Below are 8,538 nucleotides of genomic sequence, written 5' to 3' on the forward strand. Positions count from 1 at the left end.
CCAACTTTGATTCTGGTATCCAAAAGAATTGTCATTAATTAATGGACAGTCAAGTCCAAAAAAGTGTGGTCTGGAAGGCTTTATAAAAATGGAAATTGTTTGCATGAAGACACTGCCCATGCCTTAAAACATCTCCCTGCTAGACAAAGTGAACTCCGGCCCAGGGCCCCAGCCTTTCAGGGGACCCCAGATACATCCAGCCCTGACCTATTGAGTCTTGCCCTAATGACCTTGAATATTTCTTAAACAGATTGTTTAAAATAACGTTTTCCTTTTCTTTTTTTATTTTTATTTGGTTGATGTGTGAGAATCTAGTACAGACATTTGCAGAGAAACCTGTTTATCTGCCACGCAACACCCATTAAATTATTTTAGATCAAAACAGGACCTCATATATGTAAAATGGGAGGTAGTCCGATTATTTGCAGTAATATCAGTGAGCTGTTGCTGTGTTACAATAGTAAACACATTCCACTATCCCTGAATATTTGGCGCAAACACATTTAGAATTTGACTGCGCATAGGAACACTTGTCCAGTGACCTCGCCGAGGAGGGCATTAAAGAGCTGAAGTTGGATCATAAATGTAAAGTTGTTCCAAGCAGGGCTCCCCAAAATACGTTTGGCCCTGGGCCCCCAAAATCCTTAGGATGTTGCTGGTCTAGCATACAACAAAATTTAAGTTTCTTGAATTTCCACCATGGCATCTGACTCAGTGGCAGTTAGGCAACCTTAGTAAACAACCATTTGGAATGGGTCTCACATTTGCTCGAGTTAGAGCTATTAGTGTTGTAAATTCCTAACTGGACTATTCTTGCCACAAATTGAAAATGAAAAGTAAAACAGTTGCCTTTAGCAAGCCAATTCAAAGCACCACAGCTGCTGAGTGCAAAGGAGACACAAAAGGAAAAAGAAGCTCGCTCTCAGGCGAACGTATCAGCAAACGTGCAATTATCCATGTAACTGGCCAAGGAGGTAACAAAACCGCCACAAGGACGGACAAACTTAAACCATTTATCAAGCCCATGAACAAGTGATAGTGATGGGTGTGGTTAGAAGCCCACAAATTTCAACACGTCAGAGCACTTGCATGCTCGACCTAAAAAGGATTTCAGCTGTCCTTGGAAAGGCAGCAGTCAGGTAGTACTGGAAGCTCATTGATTTGCCATTTGTTTGGTGGTAGTGAGATCGAACAGCCAAGGCTTACTCCTGGAGGGTGGTCTGGGGCAGATTGACTATTGGGTAGCTCACACACGACTCCCAAAGGATGAAGTGGGGCAGAAAGACTAGATCGGGCACCTTGTGTATCACAGACAATAAATATGGTCTCCAAGCAGTGTTATTCGTTGAAAGAATAAAGAACACATTCATATTAACAAACTATGCCCAATAATTGTAAGCATTGTTATGACACCTATATTCCCTTGCTTTACCCTATAGTATAAACCACTTTTGTGCCCAGTAAGTGGCGGGGTGGACAGAGAGGTTGCTTGAGGAAACCATAGGGCCAATCACAGATGAACATGGAAGTCGACCAGTGTTTGCTCTGAAAGCAAATGTCTTACTATCCTGGCAGTATCCTGCTGCAACCAAGGTCTGTAGATGAGTTCAAGATTTCTGATGATGGCACTGCATCAAGAGGACAGGTGAGAGCCGCCAGTGGTGCGCTCTCAAGCTGCAATTAATTTCAGAAGCTGTCAATAACTAGGCGCCCTTCAGGCTGTTGAAGCTGCCTAGGGAGGTCTGCCTGTCGGTTGCAGAGTGCAGCTTTGCTGGTGCTGTGAAGGCCTCATGAGGAAGAAAAGTGTCAAGGAGAAGCAATGCCTTCTCTACATGGGCATTTTGTTTGCAGTGCCAGCTTGAGGGTATAGCGCGGGTGGAGTTTGCAGGAACTGACATTGATGGTATACCACTACTTGGGGAGACACAGGATCACAGGTTGTCCTGGGGCTGCAAGAAAGGTGTTTTTTTTTTTTTAGATCTTTGGACCTAGCGGGGCATTGCCTCCGAGTTCTCTTCGACTTACTACCGGGAGTTACATCAGGAAGGCACATGCACACAGGATCGTGGGCACTAGACATTCATTTCAGATTCTGAGAAATAAGGCAGCCTACCTTCTCTGTGGGCTCAGGAGCATCGAGCGTCCCTGCAGTCCTAGGGATGTAGTCTTTATCTCATAATAGGAAGACAGTCAAGCATGCGTCTTATTTGAATAATAAGGATAAGGTTTTGGTTTTTGCACGCCATTGTATAGAGAAAGAAGAGGACCAAACCTGCTTCAAGCAAAAAGACCAAGAACGGCTGTCTGGAAGGGTCCAGGTTAGATCTTGTCCTGGGGCCACCTGCTGGAACTAGTTTAGTTTTAACTCAGTCTTATGTATTCTGATTGGAACCAAACACTGTACTTTGCTTTATGAAGCCTTTGAAAAGCATGCAAGAATCTAAAGTACATGGCAAAATGAGGGCGACAGCTACCACCAACCTTAGGGGTGCCCTGCAACGTTAGGGGCTACATACACAGCAGAGGGAACCACAAAACAAGTACCCTTCCTCGAATGTAAATGAACACTCACCCTGCTGTTAAACCCAAGGGCCATCATCCATTGAAAGTGTCAAGGCCTGTTCGTTCCTGTGAAGCTTTGGCTGGACTCCCACAACTCCCAACAGAGTCTAAGTGGTCTGCTGGGGACCAAGATTCCATATTCATGGAAAGCACTGGCTGGGAAGCTTGCGGCACAGGTCTGGCACACTGGGTCTTCCAGAACAATAAAGCAAGGAGTATTTTTTCACAGGGACACTGTGAAAGGGGCCTTTGGCCTAAACACTGGATGGGAGAGTCGGTCATCGATCACTTCTGATCTTACAGATCAGATTGTTTATAGGGTTGAGCAGAAATACCAATTTAAGGCTTTTTAGAAGTCTAGATGCAGCGACTTTTGCAAATTTTGCAGCCCAAATTCTCTTGGCAGAAAAGTGTGATGCTTTGCGGGCCAATCTGGCACCCCCTTGCCTTGTAGTTTCCACTGTAGGAAGGTGACATTGTCGCCATATCCATGTAACTGCCATGCAGGCTGCCAGTTTGACTCCATGACATATGTTCAAACTGTATCTGCCAACCAAACATACAGACCGAGGAGGTCTTTGCTTAGGAAGAAGTGTTTTTTGCTTGCCCACCAGTGTAGAAACCAGTGCTAAGGAACATAAAAGTAGGGGAGCTTCCTTACATCTTGAACTTCAAATTAGCTGAGCAACATACCATCATGAATCTCAGTTCACCAGGATGCTAGGCTTATCACCTCAATTAGCTCCTATATGCGCTGTGGAGGGGCAACTGAAGATTACCAATTATTCAACTGGGGGGGGGACGTGGGGGATTACAATTGATATTTTCAGTAATTAGAAAAGTCATATGAAGCTCTGTCTATAAAGTGATTGTTATTATCATTATGTTAAGATTATGTTAATTATCATTATGTTGGGAATGCAGCTCCTCTCCTCCTCCCCATACAACTTCCGATAATTAATTGTGGATTTCACTGCTGATCAGGTACCTATACGCCTCCAGACTAAGTCTGAATATTGCAGGGAACCGGAGGAACTCTTACATGGTTTGCAGAGGTTAGGAAGTCGTTCAAATGGTATCTAGCCAGATTTACCTGAAAAATAAAATAACAGAGCCAGGGCTGAACTATTAATGAAAAAAAACAGAATTAGCTTGGGTAATGAGACAGGCAACTTACAGCTGGTCAGTATGGCACTCCCATACCTAAATTGGGGAACTGCTTGTTAAAAGAAGACCAATCCCATTTACTTGCAGGTTGGCCGAGCAATTGATGCCTCAGCTCAACTGCTTCATATCGCTGTAAGCAAAATAGTGCACGATGAGGAAAATAGTAAATTGAAGCAAATCTGTCACAAATTCATAAAGTTGTAGAACAGCTCAGTTTGTCCATTCAGAGACTAAAGCAAAGTCTTCTAGTCTAAGAAACTAGATGTGTGAGCTCTGGTGATCAGACTGTAGGACCGGGGCTCTGGTAAGAGGAGCCTTCACATCTCTGATCTTAGGCAGTCTACCTCAAGCTTTAGGGACTACAAGAAGGGAGCTTGAGGGTTGTGCCATGACTGAGATTTTCTTCTTCTAAAGTGCTTGTATCTGGTCAGCAGGCAGAGACAGCTTAATGACATTGGGTGCCCTGGCCAAAACGTATTTGGGGGCCCTGTTCAGAACAGTTTTGAATTTATGATCCAATTTCAGCTCTTTATGCCATCTGGTTAGGTGACTGAATGCACAGGTGCACTTGTCCAAAATCTAAATGTGTACATCCAGAATTCAGGGATATTGACGAGTTTTCAATGTTGTAATAGCAGCAACTCAATAATATTACTGCAAATATTCGGAGACACCCTCCCATTTCTCATATGCGAGGTGCTGTTATAATAGAACAACCTTTTTATGGATGTTGCATGAAAAACACTAACCTGCAAAATGTTAATGGACTGACATCACCCACATTAAAAAAATAAATAAAGGAAAACGGTATTTCAAACAATCTATTTAAGAAATATTCAAGGTCATCAGGGCAAGACGCTCTGCAGAACAGAGCTGGCTCCATCAGGGGCCTCTGAAATCCTGTGGCCCTGGGCAGAGCTCACTTTGCCCCTGCCTTAAAACAGCTGTCAGCAGGTGAATAGGAATTTGAGAGAGGTTCACTGCGAATTGCCAGACATATTACAGAGTTGAAATTCTTGGAGAGATGGCTCAGGGTCAAGGGTTGATCTACTCCTGGTGGTATGTGATTTTAATTTCACCTATAGAAACTGAGGAGCTTTAGCGAGGGCGCAATGGCCTTCCTCGCCATATGTATAAAACAACTCAGCCATGTGATTAAAACTGAGTTTCGAGAGCAATTTCACTGAAATCCAGAATGATTGAGGATAATTGTTTGGGCCTGACGTCTAGTGAATTCATGGACAGAGCGTGTGAAATGAACAGAGAACCGATTACACATTGCATGTACCAGACAAAAGGGAAGAATAACCTACGGGCAGAGCTAGAGACTGACTGCCTGTGGGTCGCCACAGTGTAGGTTTTAATCCATTGTTTTGAAAGTTCAAGGTTATGGACTGGGTGGTTCGGGTCCCCTTTCTTGAAGTTATGGATATTTAAGAGTTCTGCATCGGCTATTTGTGGAAAACAACTTCAAAAAGCAAGCAGAGAGGCGCAAATACCTCATTTGACCCCCCCTCCCACCCCCTATCTAATACCTTGATCCCTAAAACATCCACCGCTGCTCGCATTTGATGCCGATTGTGTTTGATGTATAGACACAGCTCTCAGTAACGTTTGGCATGAGTTAGCTCGCTCAGTGGCGCTTGTATGCTTGTTCACGGCACAATGCAGGGAAAACACAAAAATATGCAAACGTCTGCAATATTTCCAAAGTGCTAGACCTCGGGTCAGTCAAAAAGAGGAACAAAAAGATGTGGTGCGTGTTTGCGATTTCGTAACAACCTTGAGAGGTGTCTGGAATTTAGCTGACAAAGTGATGTTCCAAATAGCACCGCCTTTAACACGGACATTCCAAGCGCTTCATTTGATCCATTGAAGATGAGGTGTCACTGCTTGTGCCTCTTTTGGGGTGAAACCAATAGGTAAGGCAACAGAGTGGTAAATACTAACTGTAAGCAGCATATTACAGTAGGTTTATCACGATTTGCTCTCTTAAACCTTCGGGGGACTCCAGTTTGAAGAGCCCTGTTTTGACTTGGGCTTCAACACTGGCCAGTTTAACTTCCGCCATCCAGCCCCGATGGGTAACACCGCATTACCGGTGTAATCAGGCTGGACCCTGTAAAACCAGACTGCTGCCCAAATAAGTTGTCACTTTGAAAAGCATTTAACAACGCTTCACAAAGCTAGCTATAAAAATACAATTACCATACAATTACACATGTAAACCGAAAGGTTGGCCATTTCCTTCTCATACCCTGCAGGACAGCTTACCTATCTGATTGGCAGGCACGGCATTCAGAAGCGAAACGTTGTGAAAAATAATTTTACCTCCAGGCCAATAATCTGTTATGATGGTTAATGGACACGGATTGTCAAATGTGTCAAATTTTGACGACAATCATTTCATATATATGCGTACTTCCATTTCATTTAATCAGTGGCAGCTCCTCCGCTAGGGTGGAGGATCCTCGCCCCGCCAGCAGCTGCAAACTTTTTACTACAAAACTATAATGGGGATGACAGCCATGGAGGGGAGTGCACAAAGCACCCCTCAGTGCGCATGTATATGTTGCCAGCTGTCTCGGGCTGGCCAAACACACATGCGCAGTAGGCTCTCTCCAGCCAGGCACTGTGTTGCCAGGCTGGGGAGGGCAGGCACAGGCTCCCAGTCTGCCTGGGAGCGCCCTCGCTGGACGCACTCAGCCAATCCTAACACTGCTCTGAGCAGCATCAGGATTGGCTACAGAGCAGGCTGGGAGCCTGTGCCTCCTGTGAGGAAGAAGGAGAAGCAGCACGGAGCAGAGTGGAGGTAAGTTAAAAAAATTATTTATTTATTTTTTATTTAAGAATACTCAACCCCTAACCCCTGCGCCCACCGCCCCCCACCTCCCACCCTCTCCAATCCAGGTGAGCCGCAACTGAATAGGATAAGAGCGAACAGTGGGCTGGGGCAGTGTCACGGAAGCCCGACCTTGCTGGTGCTACTCCCAATTTGCATACATTAAGGGTGGGACTGACAGAGGCCAATCAGGCCTGTAGGACTGTTTTATGGTCAGCTGGACCGGTTGTTGCTGTTGATGTCCCTGATATTAAAACCAACATTGGCTGCAGCAAACCTATGCAGTTTCACATACCTTGCAGAAAGCTTTTTTTCCGTATCTTTGCAATTGGGGCACACAGGATCTTGGGGGTAAAACCGCCCCAGTTTGCACATATAGCCCACTTGAATTTTGGTGCCCTGGCCCATTGTGTCCCAGTCCGAGCCTGTGTTCATTAAAAGGAGTTGGAGGGTTCTTTTAGGTGGGTAGGAATAGGTCTGAGCTCTTGGGCTCACGTTGTAGTGGAAAAGGACACAGAATATACACAGTGCAGTGGCATAAAGAAACTTGAGGGGGGGGGGGCCCTTGCGAAGTCCCTCGAAGGGGGCTCCCTCCCCCTGGACCAAGTCAGAGGCCTGCCGCCCGTGCACTGTGCTAAGGGGGTCCCCTGGAGCTCGCCCCCACCCACGCACAGCAGGTGCTGTGGGGGCCTTAGTTACACTTCTGGCAACACATTGGACTGGACTGTTGGGCACTTTGGCAGTCCCAGTTGGGCCAGCTTGAAAAGGCCAGTGTTTGGGATGATGAAAATGCCCTAAACTGCAAAAAATGATAACTATGCCGATGGTAGGGAAGGGATATTTGGATGAGCAAGGTGTGGCAGTGTAAATGCAAACTTCTTTGGTTAAAAAAACTGAAGGTTTGTCCTCACAATCATCTAGGTGTAAACTGTCGATTACCTGGACTAAAATTTAACATTAGCATCTGCACGAGTGAACTAAATCATTTTCACACAGAACGAGGGGGCAGGAATACACCGCCGGGGCTGTGCGTGTATTAGGTGCAGCTCTCTTAATACCTCCCACCCCCCTGGATAGTAAAGACAGCTTATTTCAGCTAACATCCCAGATCTTACTGTTTCTTTTAAAAGGGTCCAACCGCAGAGCAGACGTGTGACCTTGGTTAAAAAGTGACGTTCTCCATCATTATCCTAATGACACTACCTAACAGAGCGGTGCCTTTGGCACTCGCTGGCACAGCATGTTCTCTGCCCAGTGCTTTCTCGAGGATGACTCAGTTTTCTATCTTTAACTACCAGGTGCAGCATTATGGCGAAGGAACACGAAACCTATTCACACACTGCTTGGAAAAGGGAAGGAACATGCACAATTCATTTAGAAGAAATTGTGCAAGAGTTGAGTTCCCGGAGACCGTAAAAAAGGTTTGCGCCTCCTCGTCAGTATATATGAAGGACCAGAGAGGAATTCTGTTTGTGGACAGAGTGCTAGTTTCACAAATAACCATCAGGTATATCACAGTCCTCCTCTCCATTTCAAGACAACAGAAGAACATTAACCTCTTAAATGCCAGGAAGCCTGCAGAAACCAGTGCCATATATTTACTCCAATGTGTACACAGCCTTTAGACACATTGGAAAGGCCATTGCCTTGTTTGTGGCTAGTGCCTAGGACAAATACCCACATATTAGAAGGGTCTCGTCTGCACACTAAGACATATCAATTGGGCAGTGGTGTAATTTTTCTACCTGATATCCCAGTACTGTCTATCCTCCGTGTCTATAGATGGTTTGGTTTTGGATGAGCCTTAAACTAGAGATTATTTTGAGATGGCAACTGCAAAACAGGTACACAGTATGACGCATAGCACAGTGTCTGAAACACAGGGGGCTGATAGCAGGGCACGATTCACAGATGCAATGATTGAAATTTGCCCTCACAAACGGACTCCTTTGCTTATAGACTTCATC

This window comes from Pleurodeles waltl, chromosome 1_2 (genome assembly GCF_031143425.1).
Source record: "Pleurodeles waltl isolate 20211129_DDA chromosome 1_2, aPleWal1.hap1.20221129, whole genome shotgun sequence".
Lineage (NCBI taxonomy): Eukaryota > Metazoa > Chordata > Amphibia > Caudata > Salamandridae > Pleurodeles > Pleurodeles waltl.